We start from the raw sequence: 16,768 nt of genomic DNA, 5'->3' as shown, positions 1-16,768 counted from the left end.
GAAGAAAATAAAAAGAGGAAAAAATATGAGTGGAGAAAAACCTGTCACTCAGAGTACAGTAGTTGTATAGGAGACATCACTTGGACCAGAATTTTCCGCCACTCTCCCAGCCAATCAGATCAAGTGAGGGGATTCTCACAGGGTAAGGGGGAGGAGACAGAACACTGTTGTTGATTGACAGCAGGAGGCCTAGAGGTGGAGCCACGAACGAAAGGAGATAGAGAAGGTGGAGAGAGTGTGAGAGAGAAGAGCAGCAAGCAGCTACACTTTACACACCTTTTCCTTTCTTCCTTCTTTCTCTCTTTTCACTGTTTTTCTGCCTTGTCGAATCCCCCAACACTCGCCATTACCCCCACCTTGTGACTATCATTAGCCACTACAGAGTCAAGATGAGCCATTGCAGGAAGAGATGCAAGAGACAGCTGACCAAAGTGTTTCGCTTTTTCTACCGCTTCCTCACAGGGACACTCGAGAAAGGTAGGCAGTCTCTCCACTGTAACCCCCCCCCCCTCCCTCCCCTCCTGGTCCTAACCCCCCTACTCCTAACCCAGACCCCCACAGCTGGCTCACCTCCACAGGTAAGGTGAGAGCAGAGATCTGGGTCTGGGTCTGGAGCTGCTCCTGGTTCTTGCTTCAATACAGGAGTGCTTGGTCTTAGGAGCCGGGGTGTTGTAGATCTATGGTTTTATCTCTGTTGTTCCAGCTTTGTCATTCTATGTCTAAGAGCTGAAGTGTTCTAGCTGTGTGGTACTGTTGGTATCTGATATTATATCTCTATTGGTTCTCTGTGGTTTTCTATATACGCCTTGTAGTGTGTGTGTGTGTGTGTGTGTGTGTGTGTGTGTGTGTGTGTGGATACGGTAAATGTATGTGCGTGGGTGCTTATATTTGTCCTAATTCACACATGTACAAGTGTGTATTATACGAATGTCTGAATTGGAAATGTTTTTTTTTAATAATCTGAGACACCCTCTGGATAATGGGGTCACGGCCACTGTGCGTGTGCGTGTGTGTGTGTGTGTGAGAGAGAGAGAGAGAGACAGACAGACATTATATACTCTCTGTGCATGGAGATTACATGGTAATTATTAAATTAATTGAGCTGTGGATGTACTGTACACCAAACAAAAATCTAAACACAACATGTAAAGTGTTGGTCCCATGTTTCATGAGCTGAAATCAAAGATCCCAACATTTTTACATATGCACATACACATTTGTTTACATCCCTGTTAGTGAGCGTTTCCCCTTTTCCAAAATAATCCACCCACACGACAGGTGTGGAATAACAAGAAGCTGATTAAACAGCAAGATCATTACACAGCTGCACATTGTGCTGGGGACAATGAAAGGCCACTCCTAAAATGTGCAGTTTTGTCACACAATACAATGCCACAGATGTCTCAAGTTTTGAGGGAGCATGCAATTGGCATGCTGACTGCAAGAATGTCCACCAGAGCTGTTGCCAGATCATTTAATGTTAATTTCTCTACCATATGCCAGCTCCAACGTCGTTTTAGAGAATTACGTCCAACCGGCCACACAACCGCAGACCACATTAATGGCATCATGCGGGTGAGCGGTTTGCTGATGTCAAATTTGTGGACAGAGTGCCCCATGGTGGCGGTGGTGTTATGGTACAGTATGGGGAGGCATAAGCTATGGTCAATGAACACAATTGCATTTTATTGATGGCGATTTGAATGCACAGAAATACCGTGATGAGAGGCCGATTGTGAGGCCCAATTTTTTTTATGGGTTCTGTGACCAAGACATGTGAAATCCATAGATTAGGGCCTAATTCGTTTATTTCAATTGACTGATTTCTTCATATGAATTGGAACTCAGTTCAATCGTAGACATTTTTAGATGTTGCGTTTTATATATTTGTTTAGTATAGAATGAAAGGAAGGCCAGACTGAGTCAACTTTTTTTCTTCTTCGTGAATCACTCTCCCTCTCTCCCTAATGTTTTCACTACCTCTCTCGATATTTTAGCTTTTCTATCTGAATCACTCTCTTTCCTCAGCCGAATGAAGAGACAATCATCCCCTACAAACTGCTGAGCAATGATGGGATACCAGTATAGTTGACCTGTTCAGTGGGTTACTGTGATAAGCTTATTTTATTGCTCTACTTGACAAGGTACTTAGTGCATCCTCCGTCATCACTCACTCTTTCTTTCTCTCAGTATTGTTTCTCTCATTAGACTTTGACATCTGCAGAGGAACATGTTCGTATTCAGAAAGCAAGTGCGTGCGTACACACACACATACAAACGCAGCAGAGCTGCTATCAGAAATACTATGCATAAAGAAATACTATAGTGTCCAGTCAGTAAGTCAGTGGTCTTATAATCATCAGATCCATGAAGTATTTATTAAATACAGTGTCTGTGTGTGTGTGTGTGCGTGCGTGCGTGCGTTCATATGTATTTCCGTAAGTTTACCCAGAGAGCAAGGTTTCCATGACAACCGGTTCCTGCGTGTCTGTTCCAGGAAGAGGAGGGTGACAAAGAGAGAGGGGTGTGGAGATGGAGAGGAGGATGTAGAAAATAGAGAGAGAGAGAGAGAGAGAGGTGAATGTGGTCCTCTGTGTATAGGAGCTAGCTAATAGTAGGCCTTTGCCATGATTTCATCAAAGTCCATCATCGTTTGTATTTCGTTATCATGGCATTTCAGGACATGCTAATGTCAAGGGGCCCAGCTAATAGACAGTCAATATATACTATTTACTAGATGGATACACCATTTTTAGACCTCCAGTCCCTGATTAGAAGGGAAGGATGAAAACCTGTAGGCCAACAATTCAATACAAATGAGTTCAAAACAATGCCTTTTGTGAACGTTCGTTGTAGGGAACCACTTTTAATGCCACACAGTTTGAGCAAGCCATAGGGATCCCACATGAAATGATTAATAGAGTGAAGCAAATGTAGTTTTTCTGCCATTTCTGAGGGAGAGAGAGAAGGATGAAGGGAGGGAGAGAACTCTAACTGTGATAATTAAGTCTGTCTGGTAAAGCTATAATTAAACTGGCTTGCGCAGCATAGACCTGATTTCTGAGGTGTGTGTGTGTGTTCTCCTCTCTGCCCTAGGGCTCCGTTATATTGTTGTGTAACAATCTCTATTTAGACTAACAGGAATGAAACACTATTCGGCAAATCTCTGTCTGTCTGTCTGTCTGTCTGTCTCGCTCTCTCGCTCTCTCGCTCTCTCTCTCTGTTGTTTTGTGTTGTCTGTCTGATAAGATATTCATTGGATTGTGTCATTCTCTCAATGGTAAGAGACCAAATGTTCAGGCAATCCTCGGCATATATCTGATCATTACATGTTAACCAGCTGAGCTAAAGCCTAGGCATTAGCTCAGAGAGCTGACACAAGTCTTTCAGGTCTCAAGCGAGGTTACTCATTACCAGTTCAATGAACCACCTCTGAAATAGCTATAATCAATGCCAGTAGAGTAAGTAACAGGAGCACATATGCTATTGTCTTCTTGTTTTGCCAGACGGCTAATCTGCTATTCTCTGATTGAAAGGTATGAGCTTTGTCTTTTGTTGTGTTTTGTCTCTCTCATAAGCTTCAGATAGGGAACGATTCCGACCGGAGTTAAGCATGTGTCATTTTATGCACTTTTTTCTCTATGCATATTCTCACCTTGAACTTGAAATGCTATTCACCCATTATTTGTTCAACAGATTCTTGTGGAGTTTTCATTCAATAGGGTTTTCAGTACATTTATCTTAAGCCATCCTCTTAAATACGATGTACCTTTAATTAGAATTTTGTCAACAGACTAGAATACATTGAGAGAACAGTGCCTGAAAATAGGGATCAATGAAAGAAAGCCATCTAAATATGTGCTTGTTCGTCTCTGTTTCAGCACCAACTGGTACATCAAAAAATATTATTTAGGCAAAGTTTAGGGTTGGGGAAGTATGCATGAATCATGCAAAAACAGGTTTGGAGAGCCTTTACACACCAAATATATTTATGAATCAAAAATACTGTGGTTTGATTTATTATGAACATTGCCACATTCAGTTGTTTAATAATCACAAGAGTTTGGTGTCACCTTAATTGAGGAAAACGGGCTCATGGTAATGGCTGGAGTGGAACTGGTGGAATGGTATCAACTCCAATTCCATTAACTCTATTCCAGCCATTATTATGAGCCGTCCTCCCATCAGCAGCCCCCACTGATGGTAATGTTGTCACGGGCGACGTATGAATTGGACCAAAATGCAGCGGGAATGTGAATGCTCATTATCTTCTTTTATTAAATAAAATGAACACTGAACAAAAAGAACGATGAAAACAGTCTTGTCAGGTGCAACAAACACTAAACAGGATACAACTACCCACAAATCCCATAGAAAAAACACCCCTACTAAACAGGACCTTCAATTAGATGCAACGAGGAACAGCTGCCTCCAATTGAAGGTCAAAACAATAAACTAGACATAGAAAAACTAGAAAATAGAGCATAGAAATACAAAACATAGAACACAACCCAAAAACCCAGACAACACAAAACAAACACACCCCTGCCACGTCCTGACCAAACTACAATAACAAATAAAACCTCTTTTACTGGTCAGGACATGACAGTACCCCCCCTCCCCCCCCAAAGGTGCAGACCCCGGAATCATCTCACACAAAAAGAAAAAAATTCACCCCAAGACAAAAAATAAACCTAACTAAAGGGAGGGAAGGGAGGGTGGCCACCGTCACCAACGGTTCTTGTGCTACACCCCCCCCCCCTCCCCAACCTCTTACTATGGAGGTGGCTCAGGCTCCGGCCTTACTTCCCAACCACCCTCGCTAAATGCTTATTATATTTTACCCCTCCCGAAGTCTCTGGCGCATCGCTGAAGACCTCGGGCTGATGCACATCGCTGGAGACCTCGGGCTGATGCGCATCGCTGGAGACCTCGGGCTGAAGGGCGACTCTGCGAGCTCCGGACTGGAGGACGACTCTCGGAGCTCCGGACAGGAGGGGATTTCTGTCGGTTCCGGACTGTGGGCCGTCTCTGTCGGTTCCGGACTGTGGGCCGTCTCTGTCGGTTCCGGACTGTGGGCCGTCTCTGTCGGTTCCGGACTGTGGGCCGTCTCTGTCGGCTCCGGACTGTGGGCCATCTCTGTTCGCTCCGGACTGTGGGCCGTCTCTGCTGGCTCTGGACTGTGGGCCATCTCTAGACGGGGCACTATCGCCGGACACTCTGGACAGGGCACTGTTGCCGGACACTCTGGACGGGGCACTGTTGCCGGACACTCTGGACGGGGCACTGTTGCCGGACACTCTGGACTGCGCACTGAAGGCCTGATGCGTGGGGCTGGCTTAGGAGGCGCCAGACTAGGGACACGCACCACAGGGCTAGTGCGAGGAGCAGGACGAGCTGGACTGGGCTGATGCACTGGAGCCCTGGTGCGTGGGGCTGGTACTGGAGGTACCAGACTGGAGACACGCACCCCAAGGCTAGTGCGAGCAGCAGGAACTGGATACCCGGGCCATGAGTAGGCACTGGAGGTCTGGAGCGCACCTCATTCACAACCCGTCCTGGCTGGATGGTAATAGTAGCCCTGCACGAGCAGAGTGCTTGCACAGGGCGAACTGGGCTGTGCAGAGGCCTGATGGCTGCCGTGCGTAGAGCAGGCGTAGGGTAGCCTGGGCCTAGGAGGCGCACTGGTGGCCAGATGTGCTGCGCAGGCATCCTCCTACCAGGCTGGATGCCCACTCTAGCACGGCACTTGCGAGGGGCTGGGATCGCTCGCACCGGACTGTGCGTGCGCATGGGCGAGATCGTGCGCACTTCCGCATACACCGGCGCTCTCCTCTCCACACGCTCCCCATAATAAGCACGGGGAGTTGGCTTAGGGCTCACCCTTGGCCCAGCCAAACTACCCGTGTGCCCCCCCCAAAAAAAATACTGGGGCTGCCTCTCGCACTTGCCTCTCGGTGCGTATAATGCCTCATAATAGCGCCGGTCCACCTTGGCTGCCTCCAGCTCCTCTTTAGGGCGCCGGTACACCCCAGCGGGTGTCGTATGAATTGGACCAAAACGCAGTGGGAATGTGAATGCTCATTATCTTCTTTTATTAAATAAAATGAACACTGAACAAAAAGACCGACGAAAACAGTCTTGTCAGGTGCAACAAACACTAAACAGGAAACAACTACCCACAAATCCCATAGAAAAAACACCCCTACTAAATAGGACCTTCAATTAGAGGCAACGAGGAACAGCTGCCTCCAATTGAAGGTCAAAACAATAAACTAGACATAGAAATAGAAAAACTAGAAAATAGAACATAGAAATACAAAACATAGAACACAACCCAAAAACCCCGACAACACAAAACAAACACACCCCTGCCACGTCCTGACCAAACTACAATAACAAATAACCTCTTTTACTGGTCAGGACGTGAATAATGTAGGAAGTATATAGAATTATGATAGGAGAATAGTGTACAATAGTAGGCTATACAATTGTCTATTGCCTGTGCTAACCATGGAACTGTGTGATAACAGAGCCAAGTATTGTGCCATGTGTTGGGTTCAAGCTGTTATGGCTTGGTCTCTGCTCTGCTCCATAATGATTTAAGTAGCCTATACGTTTAAAAATATATATATTATCAACTGTTTCTAATGATCCTCAAAAACCACATGGCCATGACGGCATTTACAGAAGAAACAAATTAAGTTAAACGAAACAATGTAATTAAATAGAATGATAATGTAGGCTTTACCAACTGAAGGGAACTAACAGTAAATTGGCAGTTGAATAAGTGTCGTTATTAGGCCTACTGACGGCCGATACTGATAGTGGTATTTAACACGATAGAAATAGGAAACCAAGAAAGTCGGAGTAGCCTACAATGAAGACATTCGAGAGTGCCCATCCCTTCAAGTTAAAAGGTTGTACATATCATTTAAATTCTGTATAATGGCATAGCATTTCTTAAACTTTACTGTGGGAAAGTTGATATGTCGATATGCTTCAGATTTCTGCCATATGACTAGTTTCACATTTGTCACCAGCAATTATGAGGTCAAATATATCTAAAACAAGTTTAATTTAGATTTACAATACCCTTATCCAAAAGGATGACTAATTTACCTAGATCTTATCACTAGCTCCTATCAAGTTCTCAATGACAGAGCATGGAGAATGGTGCTATTTCTAAAGGAAAAAATGTCCACTTGGAAACGGTAGGTTCGGTAGGTTCGGAAACGGTAGGTTCGCTACACCTTATTAATGGTTTTCAAGTTGGTGGAATTATTAGTGAATTAAGTCAAGGTCAGATTATGGCATATCTGTAGACACACCTCCTTAATGTATTCAATCTCCCCCCAAAACGAATAGCAGGTGAATAGCACGCTATTCTCATGCTTAAATTCCAGGTCAGAGTAATGCATAGAAAGAAAAGTTCATAAAAAGGGAATAATGTTCAATTTACGCACGCTAAGCTCGGGTCGGAATCAGGACAATAGAGAACAGGGCTGACTGATAGCAAACTAATTTACTGAAGACAAAGTCTTGTACTCGTGCACGGCAAAGCACGCACGCACGCACGCGCGCGCACACACACACACACAACATACGCAGACACAAACACACATGCTGTACAGACACACACACAGACACAAACACACAAAGCCCCTCACTGTGGGGATGGAAGGAATATAGGATAGGGAGGGGAAGGGAGGGGAGGAAGAGAGGAGGAGAAGAAGCACAAACCGTGGTGGAGAGGCGGGCAACACACAGCAACACAGGGAGTCGACCAGTAGCAGCTATTAGTCAGAGAGCGACACGATGCTAAAGGTAAACCGAGGGTTCATTCTTCAGTCTCCTGGGAACATTAATACACACACTCCTTATTAATGACCTCTGACTACACAGCCCATATGGTGCTATACTTATCTACACGCACACACGCACAGCACTTCTCTCTGTCTACCAGTTCTAAATGTACCTAGTTTAGGTGCATTGTGAATAGATGATCCAGTTACTGAAGGCTCCACAGAGATGCGAATGGAAACAAAAAGAGACCTATGTTAGACCTATTTCAGTCATTCCTTTTTCAACCTTGATGCACTTTTACAAGGGTTTACATCCCTAGTGATGCTAAAGATATCCTTATCTGACTTTTAATGCAGTAATAAGCCTATATTATAATAGTATAATATTGATGATGTCACCTTCTGCGCCGCTCTCTTTCTCTTCCTGCCCATCTCACCCGCTTCTGTCTCCCCGTCAAGTTTCTCTTCTTTATTAAATGGATACAAACTGTCAACATATAATAGACCATGAATAAACCATACGCTGGGTTACATGACAAGCACTGAAGAGTTGTTTGTGTGAAACGACTAACGGACTGTAGCATTTTATCCCAGCATGTGTTAATAGTCTCCACAGGAGAGGAAATGTTTACTTCCATAAGGAGAGAAAAAAAATAAGGAGAGATCACTCAAAACAAACCTCATGTCTTCATAGTGGGACTCCCTGTGCATCTCTCTATTTCTTCAGAGAGAATAGAGGAGACACTCAGCTGTGTGTTGTGTCGCTGTGTGTGTGTGTGCATGTGTGTAACACTCTGATATGACTGTATAATAGGCAATATCAGGACCCAGCAGGAGGCCGGAACAAAGCCTGGGGGTTGGATAGAGACGAGGATGGAGGCCAGAGTGAGGACTGTGGGTTGGTTAGAGATGGATCCCAGCCATGGTGACAGGTTTGTGATGGCCAGAGTGTGGCTTGGGGGTTGGATAGAGATGGATCTAGGGACCGGTCCAGAAACAAACCCCTCTTTCCACTTGTATAGATCCGAGAGGATTAGATTGGTAGGCTAGTCAATATGACTGAAGTTCCAACATTGCTTATCAGAGGTGGTTACTACCATTTTGCTTATTACTTTCCAATATTTCCACAAGTCTTATATAATTTTATCATTGTTGTATAGTGTTATTTTTAAAATAGGATATTGTTCAATGAGGACTAGTGTTTTATTTCCAGTTGATCATTTAAGTACACCTATAGTTATAGTAGCAAGTCAATGGCTTACACTCACTGGACAGTTTATTAGGTACACCCATCTAGTACCGGGTTGGACTCCCCTTTGCCTTCAGAACAGCCAGAATTCTTCAGGGCATTCTACAAGGTGTCGGAAACGTTCCACAGGGATGCTGGTCTGACGCGTTGGGATCACGCAGTTTCTGCAGATTGGACGGCGGTACATTCATGCTGTGAACAGCCCGTTCTATCTCATCCAAAATGTTCTCTATTGAGTTGAGGTCTGGGGACTGCACAGGCCAGTCAAGTAGAATGTGGGCCTGGAGATTTCATCATGGCTACACTCGAACCCTAGGTCATCACGTCGCCTGGCTGAGAAATCAGCTGCAAAATGTAAAGATATAAACCAAAATGTAAAATGCATTATTTTATTTTGCACTTACTGAGTGGTGGCTTTAATTGCTACACAGAAATATTTTGATATTGAGATAAAAATGGCTGCATTGGACCTTCAACACTACTGAAAGATCACATCCAATTATAAGGACACACTTTTTCTCCCTCCAGGCGTAGATTTGTGAAGATTCTCACTCATTTTCTCACCCATAATTTAATTTATTCCCTTTCTAAATCTGTAGCCTCTCTGTCTCTCACTGACACCTCCCGCTCTCACCTCACACGCACACTTGCACATAAGAATAGGTCATTTTTTTAAATTTATTTTATTTCACCTTTATTTAACCAGGTAGGCAAGTTGAGAACAAGTTCTCATTTACAACTGCGACCTGGCCAAGATAAAGCAAAGCAGTTCGACACATACAACAACACAGAGTTAAACATGGAATAAACAAACATACAGTCAATAATACAGTACAAAAAGTCTATATACAGTACGCAAATGAGGTAGGATAAGGGGGCAAGGCAATAAATAGGCAATGGTGGTGAAGAAATTACAATATAGCAATTAAACACTGGAATGGTAGATGTGCAGAACATGAATGTGCAAGTAGAGATACTGGGGTGCAAAGGAGCATGATAAATAAATAAATACAGTATGGGGATGAGGTAGTTGGATGGGCTATTTACAGATGGGCTATGTACAGGTGCAGTGATCTGTGAGCTGCTCTGACAGCTGGTGCTTCAAGCTAGTGAGGGAGATATGAGTCTCCAGCTTCAGTGATTTTTGCAGTTCGTTCCAGTCATTGGCAGCAGAGAACTGGAAGGAAAGGCGGCCAAATTAAGAATTGGCTTTGGGGGTGACCAGTGAGATATACCTGCTGGAGCGCGTGCTATGGGTGGGTGCTGCTATGGTGACCAGTGAGCTGAGATAAGGCGGGGCTTTACTTAACAGAGACTTGTAGATGACCTGGAGCCAGTGGGTTTGACAACGAGTATGAAGTGAGGGCCAGCCAACGAGAGCGTAAAGGTCACAGTGGTGGGTAGCATATGGGGCTTTGGTGACAAAACGGATGGCACTGTGGTAGACTGCATCCAATTTGTTGAGTAGAGTGTTGGAGAATATTTTGTAAATGACATCGCCGAAGTCGAGGATCGGTAGGATGGTCAGTTTTACGAGGGTATGTTTGGCAGCATGAGTGAAGGATGCTTTGTTGCGAAATAGGAAGCTGATTCTAGATTTAATTTTCGATTGGAGATGCTTAATGTGAGTCTGGAAGGAGAGTTTACAGTCTAACCAGACACCTAGAAATTTGTAGTTGTCCACATATTCTAAGTCAGAACCGTCCAGAGTAGTGATGCTATTCGGGCGGGCAGGTGCGGGCAGCGATTGGTTGAAGAGCATGCATTTAGTTTTACTTGCATTTAAGTGCAGTTGGAGGCCACGGAAGGAGAGTTGAATGCCATTGAAGCTCGCCTGGAGGTTAGTTAACACAGTGTCCAAAGAAGGGTCAGAGGTATACAGAATGGTGTCGTCTGCGTAGAGGTGGATCAGAGAATCACCAGCAGCAAGAGCGACATCATTGATGTACACAGAGAAGAGAGTCGGCCCGAGAATTGAACCCTGTGGCACCCCCATAAAGACTGCCAGAGATCCGGACAACAGGCCCTCCGATTTGACACACTGGAGGGTTGTTGATCGGGTTAGGGGTAGCCATGTGGAAAGCATGGCCAGCTGTAGAAAAATGCTTATTGAAATTCTCAATTATAGTGGATTTATCGGTGGTGACAGTGCTTCCTAGCCTCAGTGCAGTGGGTAGCTGGGAGGAGGTGCTCTTATTCTCCATGGACTTTACAGTGTCCCAGAACTTTTTAGAGTTTGTGCTACAGTATGCAAATTTCTGCTTGAAATTTTACCAGAGAAGTGACAGATAAGTGACAATGTAACAAATAGAAAACTATTTGCAGAGATTCTTAGAGCCTAAATGGCCATGGTCTGTAATTCACTTCTGTTATTGTTGGAAAGAATGAGGATACTGGGAATACTTGTAATGTAATCTGATTTCAGAAAAACTTTTGTGCATGTCATCTCTTCTCCCTCATCTCTGCCCTACTGACTAACTGCCCGCCTGCTGCATGCTCACTTGTGTCAAGCTCTCATCTCGCTCTTGTCTCGGTTACAGCTGAGGTATTCCACAGCAGCTTGACTGCCATGATCTGCTCTCCTCGTCTCGCCTTTCCTCATTTTATGCTCTAAATCCAGACCTCAAATACCCCGCTGTTTCTGTTGTTTCACTCCTCTCCCTCATTTCTGTGTTGACAGAGCAACACTCACTAGTCTCCAGTAATGCTATAGGGAACTTCGAACACATACTCCAGTGGATTACGTACAGTCCAGGCGTTTTTAGAATGGTGATGTTACGGCATGGTTTGACATATTAATTCCATGGCAAATTTCAACCGTCCTCTAGGGGCAATGTGAGTGCCTGTTACCATCTTGTAGGCTCAAGCAAGGGCGTTGTGGATGGGGGTGAGGACCGGCTTAAACCGTGGGCTATAGCTCCAAACATCTCGGGTCCAATCCCGGTGCTAAGCACTCCTTTTGAAATTTTTGTTTTTCTCTTTTTAACCCTAACCCAATCCTTAAACAGCGACTGCCCCGAAAAATAAACGAATCCATTTGAAAATCAAATCAAAATCAAATCAAATTTTATTGGTCCCATACACATATTTAGCAGATGTTATTGTGGGTGTAGCGAAAGGCTCGTGTTCCTAGCTCCAACACTGCAGTAGTATCTAAAAATGATTCACAACAATACACACAAATCTAAAAGTAAAATAATGGAATTAAGAAATGTATACATATTATATCGAGCAATGTCGGAGTGGCATTGACTAAAATACAGTAGAATAGAATACAGTATGTGCATATGAAATGAGTAAAGCAGTAAGTAAACATTATATAAACGTTATTAAAGTGACTAGTGTTCCATTATTAAAGTGGCCAGTGATTCCAAGTCTATGTACAGTATATGGCAGCAGCCTCTAAGGTGCAGGGTTGCGTAACTGGGTGGAAGCCGGCTAGTGATGGCTATTTAACAGTCTGAACGCCTTAAGATAGAAGCTGTTTTTTCAGTCTCTCGGTCACAGCTTTGATGCACCTGTACTGACCTTACCTTCTGGATGATAACGGGGTGAACAGGCAGTGGCTCGGGTGGTAGAAGTCCTTGATGATCTTTTTGGCCTTCCTGTTACATTGAGTGCTGAGCTGTCCTGGAGGTGTCCAGGCCTATGTGGAATCGATATAAGTCAGAAACATTTATTCCAGTGTCAAAATTGACTACAAAGTGTAAATAGGACAATTTTGGTCCTCAAGTCAGTCTCGTCTAAAATGTAGTTTGGAACCTGAGTGCGTCACAACAAGTAAATGGAGGTTGGGTTTTGATTTCAATCATTTTAACAATTCATGCCACCTTTTGCCAAACTCCAAGTGCAAATCGCCCCTCCACCCACTTAGCTTCCCTTCATTGAATGGGGCTCCGTTGTTTCATGGACCCAAACACGTTCAAAGGATCACAGCCTTTTGAGACTGGAAAGCCCTATATGGATTGATCAAGCCGGCTCCAGTTCGACAACGCATGCTTCCAGCAGGATGCACAGCCAACTATGGTTTACATGCCTTGCTGAAGGACCCTATCGTGCAGAATAGGTGGTTGGAGATCATTGGTCCCCAAGTCTCTACCAGTAACACTAGCTTACTTCAATAAAATTCCATCTTAGCTAACGACATTAGATAACGTTATTGCTGGTTATATAGTTAGCTAGAGGCAGGCTAGCTAGCATTTTAGCTAATGTTAGCATAACTAGCTAGATAACTAGCTCGATAACTAGCTTGTTAACTACCTCAATACCACTTAGTTAGGCCGTAGCACATACGAGTTTGTGTATTGTCGAGATGCTGCTGGTTATGTAACATTATCATTTGATAATGCTTGAGAGGCAGGCTAGCTAGCTAGCTAGCTACAGGCTAGCTAACGTTAGTTAGCCTACAAGTTGGATTTGCAAGTTAGTTCATTGCTCATACAAGTGTATTCTGTATTGTTTAGGGCAAAACTAAATAATGGATGCAGCTGTGTTGGTAATTAACTCATGTCTGAATCTGACTGATACAGTGAACTAGGAGCAACAAACCGTAACGATGTCACCGGCCTGAATCTAATCCATTCTGGAGTTACAGTCATAAAATTTGCTTGAAAGTTATATTAAAAAATACTCAGTTTGATGAACTAGTAGGTTAAATACCCAGCCAAGCAGATGCAAGTTGTAGAGTCATTTTGTTTGTGAAGTGCATTATCAAAAAGCTGTGTCCTTTCTTTAAAACAAAATGCAATTTACCACTTGGCTGTCTATTGTATGACCTTATCACAGGCCCTTCCATTCAACACCACGTCATAAGATGAGGATATACATTGTTTATGAGGATTTCCTGCTGCAGTTTGAGAGATGTATTTGTATTGTATTTGCATTAATTATGGATCCCCATTAGCTTCTGCCAAGGCAGCAGCTACTCTTCCTGGTAGTCTGGCAAAATTAACGCAGTTATACAATTTTAAAATCATTACAATACATTCATTAGAGAATTCACAACACACTACGTGTGTGCCCTCAGGTCCATACTCCACTACCTTGATTGTTTTTAATGTTTTACTGGGAAGCAGAAGTAGACTTGCTCATGTTATTTATATTGGAGCTGGGTGCAGGGTGCAGGGTGAGCTGCGCAAAGTGGTCTTCCTACTAGGGCACACCGCCTCAGTGCTAACAGTGTAACTCTGGTTCAAAGGCTCATGATTACTGCCTACAATAGCTGTAGGATCGACAGAGGTATTCAGGGGAATTAGGGGGGCATAAATTAAGTTACTTACATTGTTTCTGCCAACGCCCCTAGCATAATGTACATTTCATGCAGCATTATGACGACTCATTGTCACAATGGTAGGGATTAACTGAGCTGGTCTTGGGTCATTGATAAGTAATTGTTTCAACGCAGCCTTGAAATGCGTGGACAGAGTCCAGGAGCGAAGATTATTTGTATGGAGTCCGTCATTCCTGTAGTGTCAAAGTTTTCTATAAAAGTGACTCCAACAGAGCTACAATAATCTTTTAGCCAGATGTGTAATGCCAGCAGTCTGCTGAATCTTTCACACATCTTTAATTTTTTTGTAACATTTTTAGTCATTTAGCAGATGCTCTTATCCAGAGCGACTTACAGTAGTGAATGCATACATTTCATTAAAAAAAATGTTTCCGTACCCGTGGCCCAACGATGGTACTGGACCTGAAATGATTGCCCGTTTTTCGGGATCTTTTAATGCTAAAATCAGTTCTTTAAAATACATTTTCAGATGTTCTGAGCTAGCCCTCCTGATGTCATTTGACCCCACATAGACTACGACAGTGTCAGCTCCCGGCATCTGTCGTAGAACAGTCGGAAGCAGCCTTGTAATGTCCTGTACTCATGCTCCTGGGTAGCACAGGGTTTTTGCCTTGGGATCCGAGATGTTTCTCACCATAGAGCTGCCTATGATGACAGCTGGCGATGTTAAATGGGCCAGTCTCTCAGACAGCCTCATGGTCTGATGAGGGTGGGAGCTCCGAGGATCTGAACCCGAGGTAGAAGCCACCAGAGAGGGAGACAGAACAGAGGACGAATACGCAGGAACCTCTGGATCCGGGGCGTCAAATACGTTTCTGGTCTGTGTCAGGTCCGGGCTCAACATCTCCAAGCAGACCCTCGTTGCCAGAGGACGCTTTCTTCGACTTCCACGGCGAGTGACGTATCTCCATGGCTGGTTGGGTCGATGACAGCTCCGTTCTCCAGGGAATGGGTCGGTGTCTCCCCCTTCGTTCTCCAGCTCCATTCTCCAGTTTGCAGCCGCACATGTAACATACAGAAGACCAGCAAGGGGACCCTCAACATCACGCAGGCATGCCCTCACTGTGAGCTATAAATGGAGCAGGGAGGACACTTGAATCAGGTTGGTGACATTTGACCTGGTTAAAGGTCAAAACAGTTTCTAGTTCTGTCCCAATTCACCTTTGTAACTTAGCCTGGTGCAATCAGCCTGATCGCTGCGTTTTCCATTCTTTTTCACTTCACGTCTTGATATCTGAAGTGAAATAGAAAGGTGAATGCAGCAATCAGGTTGGTTCCACCACGCTAATCATAACCACCATTGATAATGTAATCAGTGCTCTGTGTGTGTGTGTGTGTGTGTGTTTGTGTGTGACCGACCAGTATGTTTGATGAGGGGCCAGAAGCTGATCTACGCTGCCATGCCCGTCAATGTGGCGCTGGCAAAGACCTCACCTCCAGCTTCACCTCTTGCCTGTTCACCAACGGTCGTCACCGGGGAGACCAGGATTAGTTAGGTTTAGTTTGACCTGTTCAAACTTCAACATAGTATATGTTTGTTTGTCCTATATCACTTATCCTGCCATTGGTAATAGAACAGTGACTGTGTGTATGTGTTCACAGATGCATCTATGGAGCCAGCACTTGGAGACTTGCAAGATGACGTGATGTAGTTCTGACCGACAGAGAGGCTTGATACTGACGTCTCTGAATGGAGAGAGACCTGGCACTCAACACATCCACAATGTGGGACTGAAGGTGACTAGAAATAATACAGTGCAGCAGAAATGTCCAATATTTGCATCACCCTTTCATTCCATGTGTAACTGATGTACTCTGCCTGTTTATACAGATGGAGAGAACTGTAGATGCTTTTGCCAGACGACAGCCTCGGTTGTTTGATGGGGAGTCTATAATTAAGTAGCTATTATCTGACCTGTTCAAACTTTATCATACTAGCTGTTTGTGTGTCAGATATTACATATCCTAACTGCCATTGGTAATGGAACAGTGACAATGTGTTTATGTGTTAACAGAAACATGTATTGAGCCAGCACATGGAGACTTGCAAGATGCGATGAAGTCCAGACTGACAAACAGGCTTGATAATGTTGTCTCTGAGTGGAGAGAGACCTGGCACTCTGCATTACAATTTTACTAGAAATAACTTTGACTTGTATTGTCTTTTTTATTATTGATTTGAGTGGTATCAGTCAATATGGGGAGGGAGAAACCCTGTGTATTATTCACCAGGAACAGGGAACAGTTTGCCAAGATAGCCCCATTACCACCAGGCAAAATGTTGATAGGCATAGTATCTGTATCGCCTGGGAATGACAATGAACGTTAAGAGGTGCACATTGTTGTATTAGCAGAACACTGCTTCTATGGTAATTATGTAAATAGTTGGACCTGTTACTACAATTGAAAGTTATCAAAACACTT

General features: G+C 44.1%; 1 long non-coding RNA gene across 1 annotated transcript; it reads left to right on the top strand.

Annotated features, from left to right (window-relative positions):
- The first annotated feature begins 341 nt into the window (after positions 1-341).
- Positions 342-16,487, top strand: LOC115194027 (uncharacterized). The gene is made up of 3 exons (XR_003878271.1): positions 342-477; positions 15,947-16,081; positions 16,176-16,487. It is a non-coding gene; the product is annotated as an uncharacterized LOC115194027 (long non-coding RNA).
- The last annotated feature ends 281 nt before the right edge of the window (positions 16,488-16,768 follow it).

This window comes from Salmo trutta, chromosome 5 (genome assembly GCF_901001165.1).
Source record: "Salmo trutta chromosome 5, fSalTru1.1, whole genome shotgun sequence".
Lineage (NCBI taxonomy): Eukaryota > Metazoa > Chordata > Actinopteri > Salmoniformes > Salmonidae > Salmo > Salmo trutta.
Note: the sequence above shows the minus strand (reverse complement) of the source record. Positions and strands in the feature narration are given on the sequence as shown.